Source organism: Astyanax mexicanus, chromosome 1 (assembly GCF_023375975.1).
Source record: "Astyanax mexicanus isolate ESR-SI-001 chromosome 1, AstMex3_surface, whole genome shotgun sequence".
Classification (NCBI taxonomy): Eukaryota; Metazoa; Chordata; class Actinopteri; order Characiformes; family Acestrorhamphidae; genus Astyanax; species Astyanax mexicanus.
The window spans coordinates 35,766,063-35,779,179 of record NC_064408.1 but is presented as its reverse complement, the minus strand read 5'-3'; the positions used below and the strand labels follow the sequence as shown (position 1 = coordinate 35,779,179).

The 13,117-nt window shown below is 37.7% G+C and overlaps 1 protein-coding gene across 1 annotated transcript in view; it reads right to left on the bottom strand.

The window, feature by feature from the left end:
• Positions 1-13,117, bottom strand: part of msna (moesin a) — a 46,692-nt gene that overhangs the window by 30,647 nt on the left and 2,928 nt on the right. The gene's annotated exons all lie outside the window — the stretch shown is intronic.

Here is a 13,117-nt window from a genome sequence, read left to right as displayed (position 1 = left end):
CAGGAGTGTTTATTAAGAGTCCATAAGGACTAGTATCTCCTATTCCAGAATTTAGGAGTGTTTATTAAGGGTCTTTAAGGACTAATATCTCCCATTCTACAGTATAGGAGTGTTATTTACAAACTTTAAGAACTAATATATGCTATTCCAGAATTCAGGAGTGTTTATTAAGAGTCTTTAAGGTCTTATATCTGCTATTCCAGAATTCAGGAGTGTTTACTAAGAGTCTTTAAGGTCTTATATCTGCTATTCCAGAATTCAGGAGTGTTTATTAAGAGAATATCTCCTATTACATAATTCAGTTGTGTTTATTAGGGGCCTTTAAGGACTAATATCTCAAGTGTGTACAGTATAGGAGTGTTATTTACAATCTTTGCAGACTTATATCTCCTATTTTTCAGTATAGGGGTGTTTTAATAACAATCTTTATGGATTAATATCTCAAATTCTAATAGATATTGGTGTTTATTAAGGATCTTAAGAGACATATACCTCCTATTACAGGATTCAAGTGTGTTTATTTAGGATCTTTTAAGACTAATATCCCTTTTTCAGAATTCATAAGTGTACATCAATGATCTCCATGGCCTAATATGTCCTATTCCAGAATTCAGGAGTTTTTAGGATCTTCATAGATGTAAATCTCCTATTTCAGAATTCAGAAATGATTATTAAGGATCTTTAAGTCCTGAATCTTTAATTCTCATGTTTAGAAGTGCTTAGTCAGGTGGTTTTTGGACTGCTGTCTCCTATTCTTGAGTATAGCATGGTTCTTGAGGTCGCTCATGGACTAGAGAGAGTTCTTTGTCCTAGAGAGTTATTAAGGTTCTCTGTGGGCTAGTACTTTTAATTTGAGGGTGTAAAAGTGTTTATTGAGTGCTGTATGCTGTATTATCTCAGATTGTGTAGTATTCTGGAATGTAGTTATACTATTATTATAATATTGCTGCTGCCAGAAAGCACATTACGGTAAAGATGTATGGAAAAGCAGTAGGTCTGAAAGGGTTAAAAAATAGCACAAGCGTTTTAATGACACATCTGATTTTACGCTTCCTCATCTAAACAGCTGTAACACTGAACTTCAGCACATTCTGCACAGCGCTGTCAGCGTGGAGCAGTGTGTGTTAATAGCTTCTGACTGTGTGTGTGAGAGAGAGAGAGAGAGCGAGGGAAGGTAATAAATAGCTGAGCTGAGGCCCACACCCCCGTGTGCTGCCGGACCACAATGCCCTGCTTTATCTACCAGCTGTGAGCCTGATTACAGAAGCCACCCCCCCCCTTCAAAAAACACCCCCTCCCCTCTTCTCTGTGTCTGCTGTTTAGAGTGAATGAGGGGAGTTTCACGGTTACAGAAAATAGACCAAACACGCACACACATACATACGTTAATTAAATACTAATTAGAACTTGACCAATACAAAACACCCAATGTTTGAAGTTCAGAAATTATTAATTTATAATATCGAATAATATACATTTACATGGTTTTTTTTTATTACACTTTACTGACTGATATAAAAGTAATGTTTTATATGTTTGGACTCCCAGAAATAAATTAGGTAGTATAAAACTAATGGGGGGGTGGGCTGTTCATTGTAAATGTTGCATGTAAGGTGTTTTCTATATGTTGTATATTCTAATTATGATGGTTCATAGTGTCCAGGTGTTTGAGTTCTTCCGATCAGACATAAACAGATTGTTGTCACTGGGTGATAAAACCATGGGTTGTTAATGCAAGCCATTATTGCTGATCAAATCCACCATGCATAACTGGTCTGGCAAATGGTAAAGTTAGGCAACAGGTGAACAAGCATGTCAAAAACCTAAAGGGTAAAGGGTAACTAAACCCCCTGATTTTTGCTGACACCACCCTCAGCTCATATTTCAAAAAGCTAAATAAATTGGGAGGCGTAGTTTGGGAGGGGCACTGGGTGATGTATGGGTTTAGAGGCAGGGCAGGGGGGAGAGCTGATTGGCTGAGCCGCAGCAGCAGCAGTGTGCCTCTGATAGCAATGAGTCCCAGAAGGTTGGATGGTATTATTAATTTACTAATCTGCATATTGTGATGTGCCTGCATACCAAAATACATGGAATAATTCAAGTTAAGTGACTCTTTAAGGATCCCCAATACTGTCCTGTAGTCAGGTAGGAATAAAATAATGATAAAAAAAATGATTTTATGAATAAAATAAATCAAGTGGGGGCTTTGAGTGGACCAGTGGGCTAAGGCACTACTATGCTTTAGCCCTTTATGATCCTAAGTAACTATGTCCTTGCTCTCGCAGGGGTGGGCAGATGTGATGTTGGTCAGCACAGCATCTGTAAGCTGATTTTACACTGTAAAGTACAGTGTTCAGAACTAGGAGTTTTATACAGGACTGTGAAATAACTGTACACTAAATTGAAGTGGCCCAGAATGTGTGGCAATCTCACCCATGTGTGTAAGTGTGTGTGTGTTAGTTTCAAGATGCTTCACTTGGTAGTGGGCCAATGGGCACTGGACTGGCTCCAGTCTGAGAAGTGACTCATGTGAGTTTGGCCTGTGTGAGTGCATGTGTGTGTGTGAGTCATTTCAGTGGCTTACATCAGCGAACTGGAACAGCAAGAGAACAAGAAGAACTTTCTCAACACTCTCAATGTTTAGGCCCACCTCTCTCTCTCTATATGTCTATCATTTTCTCTCTCTACCTCTCTCTCTCTCTCTCTTACTCTGTCTCTCGCCCTCTCTATTTAGGCCCATATCTCTCTTGGATTATGTGTCTTTGTTCCACTTTGTTCAGTACCCTCTCTTTCATCTCTATCCCTCTTTTTAGGCTTTCGGGCTCTCGCTTCCCTCTTTCTTTTTAGATCTCTCTGCCATCACTAGCTCTTTACATCTCTTTCTTTTTTTCTGTCCATCTTCTTTTTCTTTTACAATTTCCTCTCTTTCATTTCCGCTTAGGAAAAATCATCTTATAAGGAGGCAGCATCAGTCATCTCCTCTCTCTCTCTCTCTTTCTGGATTGGTGTAGTCAGAAGTGCTTTTTTGGTTAAAAATAGTTTGTGCGTTCATGAAACAGCAACTCAGAACACACTTCTGCCTAGGAAGGGTGTGTGTGTATGTGTGTCGGGTGTGGTCAGTACTATGAGGCCACCAAAGTTTCTCCTGCTATTTTTAGGACATTGACACTGCCTTCTTTCACCTTCACACACACACAATTCAGTCTCCTGTTAGCCATCCTATGGGTCAAACACACACAGCTTTACACACACACTTATCATATAATCAAGAAAACACGTCTTTTATCCAATCAGAAATAAATCTGAAGCTCCACCTCCTCACACATCCAAGATCCAAGCTATTTAACCTATTCAAGCTCTGCCCACTAATTCGCTCCTCTGTAGCAATGGTTGCCAGATTGTGTACGGTACAAAAAACACTGCACTGATACAGTACATTCAACATAAATATGGTTCTAAATTTATATATGATTATACAGTCAGAATATAGGAACGCTCCTTAGTGCCTAATAAAACTATTTTTCTCATGAAGGGACATCTACAAGAGGTTTTCAAATAAACGTTTAAGCTTCCAAATGGTCATATTTCTATACAGAACCACTGGCATTATTAAAGAATCCTTACGACATAGCACTTAATATTCTAGTTAATCTAAATGACAAATGATTTTTATTCAATAGACATGAGGCCAGAAGTGTCCGCCCTGTTTTCAAATGTGCACATTTCAGTCTATGTATTAGAGACAAAAGGTTGAGCCAGACTTAACTACACATCTACATCTACATCTACAAGCACGTCTCAGACTGCCTTCATTGAGTTTAGAACACAGTCTAAGGGGCAAGAGGCAAAGCTAATTTTTCAAATGGATACCCAGTTTGTCCAGCAAGTCAAATATTTTCACAGTAAAATGCATTTTAAAATGATTTACATTTCCATCAAATTACCTTATCATAGTTTAGCTTTGTTTGTCAATCCAAAGATGTTTAACTCTACTCTAGCCTTCCTAAATTACTGACACAATACTTAGAACTACTGCACACTGCATGCCAAATGAGGATGTTAATTTTGTACATGGCCAAAACATTTCATGCATTCATGTGCATTTCAGATGGCTGCAGTGTTGGAGCACCGTAGGAGCTCACTAATTAGTGATGTCACGCTGTGGAAACAGAAGAAAAAAAAACAAAACCATAGCACATTTTTAGCACTGTGGTAAATCTCAGTGAAAGTGATAGCAAGTAATCCTACAATATATGTGCCACAAACAGTCCAAATGCTCCTTACACTGTTCACTCGACAGTGTGCTCTCAGATATGAGAGCTTATCTTGGCAGACCTGTGTGATTTGAGCCTCGGTTAGCTGAAGCACAGTCTGTGATGGGGTGTTAGCTAGCTTAGCTAACTAGCTTATCTAAGGCTAGCCAGCTGGCTATGATTGTAAACACCTTTCTGTCACTCCAACACCAGTCGCCTAACTTTTTATAGTCATTACTTTGGTCAGGTATTCATGAGCAGCTGCTCTGAGCTGTCTGATACTTGGGGGACCTGTAATTAGCCGAGCTGGCTAATCAAAGGCTAGCTTAGCTTAAAAAACCTTTAATTTCAGATTTTGTCATTCCAACAGTACAGCAATAGCTTAGGCTGAGCCCTTCTCAGCTCTTTTAAATGTTTATAAGTGAATTTTTAGTCAGAAAGTCTGGAGTGTTTTCTGTGGAGAACAGAACAGTTTTGTATTGCTAGCTAAGCTAATGCTAACCAGCTTCCCTCCAGGATTAGCAGCAGTTAAGCATTTGTAATGGACAGACTGCGGTTTAACATTTATTAAATTATTGGTTTAAAACTTTACATTGTTTATTTAGTCTGTGAACTTGTAAGAAACTAAATTTTCTAAGTAAAGATATTTCAGTTTTAAATAACACTGAATGGTACAGAAGTCATGTTGCGCAGTTTATGCTACTCTCTGCTCCAGGTAATACCATATAAATTTGTGATATTTTGAGTTGGTATAACATTTTCACAAATTGTATACCACACAGACTTACTCAGAACAGTATATTACTTATCTTGGCAACAAAATACCCCACTAACAAAATAGCATCAAAATCATCGTAGCGTTTGAGCTAGAGTACCAACATGTAATGGAAAAAAAAACTTTAATTTCAGCTTCTGTTATTCCAACAGTAGTCTTTCTCAGCTCGTCTAAACGTTTATGAGTGAAGTATCAGTCAAAAAGATTCTACTGTTTTCTGTGGAGAACAGAACATTATTGTGCTGCTAACTAAGCTAATGCTAACCAGCTCCCCTCCAGGATTTGGAATTGTCAGACTGAGAGTTTAACATTATTGATTTAAAACTGTACAGTGTTCACTTGTATGCAATCTTTCAGTTTTAAAATAACATTGTATGGTACAGAAGCCATCTTGTGCAGTTTATGTTACTTTACTTCAGGTAAAGATGTACACTTTATACATCTGTTACATGTTTAGACAATATGACACATTTAAAAAAATTATACCACACATTACTTATCCTGACAACTAGGCCGGTCACAAAAATAATTTTTTGTGGATGATATATTGTCCCAGAAATTACTGCGATGAACGATATTATTGTTATTTTGAGACTATTTAAATGGCAATGATATAATGTAAATATAATAGCATAACAAATCAATTGTACCCTTTTAAAAACAACAAAATTTTAATTAAATCATGGATTTGGACCCTTTGCAGTCCACACTGTTTGTATGGCATCTCAGTTATTGAAGCATTAGTCATTGCATGACTGGCTAATATACTGTTCATTGTTATGTATGTACGTACAATCATTCAGACAAAAGACTATTTCATGTCATGTCCATTAATTGTATGACAAGTCAATAACGTAATTACAGTCCTACAGTCCTAAAGTCCTACTGACAACACAATTTATTCCAGTAATGCTAAAATATTATCATATTGCCCAAGTGCATGACACAAAATCAATGTAGATTAAAACAACTATTTCCTACTTTTCTCACCTTTTACAAATATATCCTATCAGAATTAGCAGAATTCTCTCAAAATATTTACTCCCAACCCATGCACACACAAACACACACAAGTTTGGACTCACAATCTGTCGAACAAAAGCAGGTGCACAGTGTAATGGTGTTCCTCCATTGAGATGCGATCAGTTCAGCAATCTCCAGAACTTTCTCCCAAACCGCCCACAGCTCTGCTTTATTAAAGGCTGTTAATCTGCCCCTGTCTGAGTGTGTGTGAGCATGTATGTTAATCCCCCAACACACTGTGCAGTCCCCCCCCCCTATCCCTTTACTACATTTTTTTAAAAAGCTACAACCAGCACTGTGTCCAGAACACAAACTGTGTCTGCACCTGCCACCCTGAAATGGCATTCTGTTGGGTTTTACTGTAGATTAGTAAAGTGTGTGCTGAGTGCTGATGACCCTGACTGGTGGAAAAAGGACTGGAATGTTTTACAAGTAGGCCTACTTTACATCCAGACAAGAATGTGGGAGCAGGGCTTTACTGGAACCATCCACAGACCAGTGCAACAGACTAATAACTCAAAATTTTCACACTCAGTCTCTACATGATTATTGTACTGTTTTACTCAAAGGATTGGCCACTATTTTAACTAAACCCTTAATTTTCTACAAGCTGTATAAATCCTGTGAATCTTCATCCGTCCTGGGATCCTCTTCAACTGTCTATATATTTGTAAATAAAAGTAACTGGTGACCACAAGAGAGGGGGAGGTCATAAGAAGACAGCTATGCTTTTTAGCTTGTGATGACATTGCAAAATGTTATTAAGAAATTGCAGTTCAGTGGAACTATTATGGTCAAGATGATATTCAAAAACTCTTGGAGGTTTATCAAATAGCATATTTAATATAATTTTTTTACAGCACAAGACTCTGGGGATAAAGCCAAGGGTGGAGTTATACAACATCAATAAATATGGCTAAAAGAAAGAGTCCTTCTGCCTGTATATGGATTTCTTAAGGACATCCATTTTGGGAGAAAATATGGTTTTCGCCCACGGTATCGCATCAGTTCATGTGTGTTTTTTGACAAAACTTGTTTTTGGAGAGCAGACGGACTCATCACGGTTTCCTCCTAGTGAAAGGTCTTGTCACAAATGTGACATTTGTGAGCCCGTGACATGACGTTTAGTGTACAAACCACACAAAAAAATAGCAACTTATCAAGTAAAGGTATCTAATTTCAGGGCAAAAAGCCTTTGAGAATTGATGTCTTGGCAATTCCCAACCTACTTTGCTTATGTTAGGAACAACAACCTTAATCAGTCACACCTTATTTTAAGTCGTTTGAGAAAATTGAGAAAAAAATTCTTGTATACTAATAGACTATGCAATACTATAAAGTGTCTGAGTTCACATTTTCCTGTTTTCTTCCTCCATTTGTCTCCTAGGAACGCAAATGTTATAGCATTACAACACCAGACTGCTTCTGCTTAAGATGTTTAGAGAGGAAGTGATTTAACATTACTAACCGGAAACAAGACTCTCTGCATTTGAAAAAGGTCATATAGAAAAAGGTCAATAGAAAAATAAATCTGAACACTACTGTACGTTTCCTCAGCGGTATTGTACATTAACTTGCTTGGACTAGTTGCTTTAAACTGTATGAAAAAAACTTGAATTTCTTCAGTTTGTTGGGTACTTCCAGTTTTTGAGTGTTGGCTGGTCTATTTTGCCTGCAAGGGTTAACTCACTGGGATGCACAGATGTATGCATATAAAAGTAATGCAAGTCAACATAAAGTCATGCCATCTGTTATGCTCAGTTGCATCTCTGTGCCAACTGAAGACAACTGTACTTACTCTGCCTTCAAGTCATGTTAGAAATATTATATTTTGAGTACACATGAACACTAGCACAAATACTACATTCACATTACAGGCCTCATTAATCAGTTTCAAATTTTTGCTCGGAGCGGATTTGGCTCTCTTGACTGTTCACATTCATAAATGTAAATTACCTTTCTCTGCCTGTAATGCAATCAAATCTGTCCCAGAAAAACACACATACACAGTAATATCCACAGTGTTAAAATCACAGTGTAAACATGTTTTAACTCTCTGGGAGTTTTTCTAACAAACCTCAGTGATAAACAATCCACAGAGTTGGTGTTATTATTCAGAGTTAAAATTCAACTCTAACAGGCTCTGCCTCTTTATTCTGCAGTGTGTGTGTGTGTGTGTGTGTGTGTGTGTGTGTAGTTTAGCTTAGTTGTGGTGGTTCCCCTGATGGAGCGTTATTCACCCTCTTGGTGTTGTGTTGGATGGTGGATAAGGGTCTCCATCCAAGAGTTATTGTGTTATGGGAGAACCACTGCTTTTAATAAAGCTTAGATAGTATAAAAAGGTAATTTATTCTGTGGTATAGCTCACATTTTATAATGTTTTATAGATACTCTGGTATATAGTTTTTTGGGTAAAAGTCAGAAAATACACAAAAATGAATTCAAACCAACTTTAAAATTTAAATGTAACAATATAATCAACAATTGTTGTTTTACACTGTTTAACAACCCTACAGTGTTGAATTAACTCTAAAATATTAACACTGATGAGGGTTACAAAGGGTTAATATATGATTCCATACAGTGTTGAATTAACTCCAAAATATAAACACTGATGAGGGTTACATAGGGTTAATATATGATTCCATACGGTGTTGAATTAACTCTAAAATGTTAACTCTTGCGGTAGAGTTATTTTAACACTGTGGGGCCATATGTTATCTAGGACAGTGTTAAATTAAACTCTTACATTTTGCTGTGTACGTGTCCACTGAGATGATTACACAAATCGACTTTATCACCAACAACAAAAACATATTTTAAATACATACATTTATCTGCCTTCTACTGATCGTCATCAAAGCTGTTTTTTCCACCATGCATCTAAGGACATGCATACAGGCAAACAGATGCATGAAATCTGATCTGCAAGTTCGCATTCATGTCAAACTGAACTCAAATCTGATTTTGGACATGGGAACATGTCCACACAGCCCTGAAAAAATCAGATATGTGTTGCACTGAGGCAAATATCTTATTATAGTTACCTAGTCTGGTAATATCAGGATGCAAACATAGCCAAAATTGCATTTACTAGTTGGAAAATCAGTTTTTTCTTAATCAGTGTCAACAACTGTGTTTTAAACTTGTCATATTTTACTTATTTAGCAGCAACATAGGAACATTTAAATATTTTTAATGGTTTTGTCTGATACACAATAGAAAAAAACTGATAATTCTTATACTTTTGAATAAAAACAGTGATCACCTAATACTAAAACTTTGATCTCTTCTTTGTTGCAGTGCCAAATATATTTGCACTTTTTTATTGGCAACAGAAAAGAGAAGTACCGGTAAGTAAAAAGGGCATTTAATTTTCCCATGACTGAAATGACTTAAACACAAATCACGTTTTACTCAAGTTGAAAGTAGGAACTTCTTGAGGAACACTAAGGACAGCATAATAGGGGTGGGAATCGTTTACTATCTCACGATTCGATTCGATTCCGATTTTGGGGGCCACGATTCGATTCAAAATCGATTTTTGATTCAAAACGATTTGATTTATAAAAATTTCTGCTTCTGGCTTATGAATCTTATTGAAAAAAGCCTCCAAAATATACACTGGTCCTGAAGCAGGTAATGTGTTACAAAAACAATAAAATGTGCAGGAATGTGGGTCCTCAGTGACAGAGGAATCACTGGGATATCACAATGACGTTAATGAACAATAAATAAATAATAAATAACACTGCTTTATTACCAGGCTACTAGCGGTGGTGTGTAGGTGACGCTGCTGGGCTGATGTGATGATAGCACTGGAGCGCTAAAGTTCAGGAGCAGCTGCTGATTAACTAGTTAATTTAAGGTCGTTGTATTTCTTCAGAAAGGGAGCAGGAGGTGGAGAAATTAATTCATATTGTCCATTCCTTAATTCCTCTGTGATGAGGAGCTGAAATTAGCTCTGATTAGCTTATTGTATTTTTCCGTTCCGCCTTAAATGCTGCAGCCCGCTGCCACCTGTAGCGTTATTTAAGGTGGAACTGGAAAGTTAGCTAGTTAGCTAGCTAACAGTTACTGAAACTAACTACTAGCGATCTTTTTTATGCTTGTTATGAAGCATTCTGCCATAAAACATTAAAACTACACGTTAATCTAAGGTAATATAATGCTTGTTCTGCCATCTTACCGGTGATTCTCAAACACCTACGCTCTGTGTGTGTCTGGAAGATCTCCGTTTGAAGGGACAAGCGCTATCCCCAGGGTTGCCAGGTCCAACAAAAATACCCAGCCCAAAATCAGTCTAAAACCCGCCCCTCAGAATCGATTTTGGGACATTTTAAATCGATTCTGAATCGTAGTAAATGAGAATCAAGATTCTTATGTGAATCGATTTTTTGGCACACCTCTACAGCATAAGTACTTCCAATAAAATGGTGTTGAATTAGAACTGTGTATGTATTCAGAGCTGAGAAAGTGAAAGAGCTGATAATGTGAAGTTTCTCACATACTGTTTCAATAAAAGACCATTGTGAAATCAAAGGGTGTGTCGATTGTCAAAGCCGTTGAAAAAAATGGTAAAAATGGTGAGAAGAAAATGGAAGAACTGTAGGATTGACTGATTCCTTGAGATTCTCCAATGATCATCAGGAGCAAGTTGGTCAGCGTGGTCAGATCAGCCCACAGACTGAGGTATGTTTAAGTGCTTACCCTCTCAGTGCATTAAACTGAGGCCTTCTGAGAGAGCAGGGACAAACGAGTGCCTCAAAATGAGCAAGAGTGAGAGAACAGACTACAGGAAAAAGACAGAGAGAAAAAACAGGAAGAAAAGAATAAGCAGGAAGGAGAGAATGTGAGAGCAAAGAGGCAGTGGAGGAGTAGGCAGAGAGAGAGCATGCAGAAAAAGAGTGGTTTACTAGAGTGGGCCTGTGCCTACAGGAAGAGGGGCTGCATTCAGTATTCACTACAGCACTGTGCATGTCTGTGTGTGTATGTGTGTGTCTGTGTGTGTGTGTGAAGCTGCTCTGTGAAACTCCAAATAAGGTTACTAAGTGGCGGCGTCAAACCCGGCCAGCCCAGAACAGGAAACGGTAAAACAGGAAGTGATGTAAGCACAGAAACCTTGAGTCACTGTGAGAGACTCTTAGAGGGAGTTCAACTTACACACACATACACACAAATCCCAGTCTGGGAATGTCAACTAGTCCCTCTCTCCTGACTCCACCCCCATGTGTCCTTCCGTAGCTACTGTTGCTCAGCTGGACAAGTTCATAGAACTAATAGTACAAATTAATCCCATTCAACCCTAATGACTGTAACACGCGCCTCAGTTAATACCACAATACCTACATTTAGAGTGTGCTATTAATATTCAGATATAACAAACGCCTCAGTTTACATGACAATATCTACATTTAGAGCGTGCTATTAATATTCACCATAATGAAAGACTGCAACACTTACCAAAGTATATATTACAATCATTTTGATGTTACAATTTTAAATTACAACATTCAATTATTAGGTCAAATGTAACTTTTGAATGGAACTATACACTCCACAAATTTACATGACCTTACTGCTGTGTTTAAACTAGAACAGCAGCATATTCTAGACCTTTACCGAACTTTACTGTATTTACAGTAGAAATATAACTCTCTCTACAACTTAACCTCACTGACACGTTAGGTTTGTGTGTATATTTTTGTATGGTTACAGTACCCATTTTAGTTTTTTTGATACGCATTTAGACTATCTATTGCTTCGGTAAAGAATTTGTGATCCCGTGTGGAAAAAAATGACACTTAAGCCCTAACCGGACGGGATTCTAAAGGGGTCCTGGGGTAATTTTCTCTTTTATGAGTGGTCTTCTGTGATTTTATTCCCATCCAGAACGACCATGTATGTGTTTTTCTCAGACGTCCTCTAAGAAAATTACAGGCTGAATTACCTACTGTTTTTCGCTAAACTTTGTGGTTCCCCGGTAATTTTAGTCGCATCCGGACTTACATCTCTGAGTTTCATTACCTCGCGTTCAATAAAATAGCTATTTGTCCACTGCCACTGACTGTAATTACAGTTTGAGTGCACGTTTCCACAGAAATCCATGTAAACTCAACAGCTTTAAAGATAATCTTAGTGAAAGAATGCAGCTGTTAAGTTGTTTGTTTTAATCATTTTGAAAAGTGCTTCAAATTTGTGATCAGGCAAACTCATAGGTCATGTGAACCACATTTATTTGATATTAATGAACTAACTGCAGCAGAAGGACTATCTGCACACGATTCAATGAACTGTGTCACTCTAATGACGCAAGATCTAAGAATCTCATATCTCTACATCAGTGCACTGGGGAGCAAGATGGAGACAGGAAACTTCAACCACCAGCACAGCACACTGTGACTGCGAGGCTTCAGTACCGCCTTGCAGGCAAGGAACTGACTACTTACTTAAAATAATGTTCTTTAAGGGTTCGCTTAGTAAAGAGAATTTCGAGAGCCAAGCCAAATCTTACAAAACAGCTGAATGCTAAAAAAAAAGGTATGTGCCTTTAGAAATGGCTCTTCATATACAAGAACAAACATGTGTAGATGGTTCTTTACAATATAGAAATTATATGTGTAGTCAGAGAATAGAAAATGGTTCCACCATCATTATTTATCAAAGTACTCTTTCTTATGTTAGTGTTGAGCCCTAATCTTCTGGATTTGATATTGGATGAAACTTACATATCCGAACCATAAATCATCTGAACTTCTGGGCGAACATCAAAAGGCAGACATGGGAGGTACTTGACTGAACCATATAAATATTTTTGTGAGATATCAAACTTTAATCTAGCATGCTAGCCTTAGTTAACTTGCTAAGGCAGTGCTAATGGCCTAATGAAAGCCCACAGGACCACCACAGCATTAAATTCTGACTGCTAACTAATGAACTTTTCTGGCTAACAATATATCTCAAGCTAAACTTGAATAATAGTTTAATTCAGGTTAACACAGGCCAACAGGATTATTCTACAAGCTTCCTCTAGCTAACTGGTTTAATTTAGGCCAGCGCAAGCTAC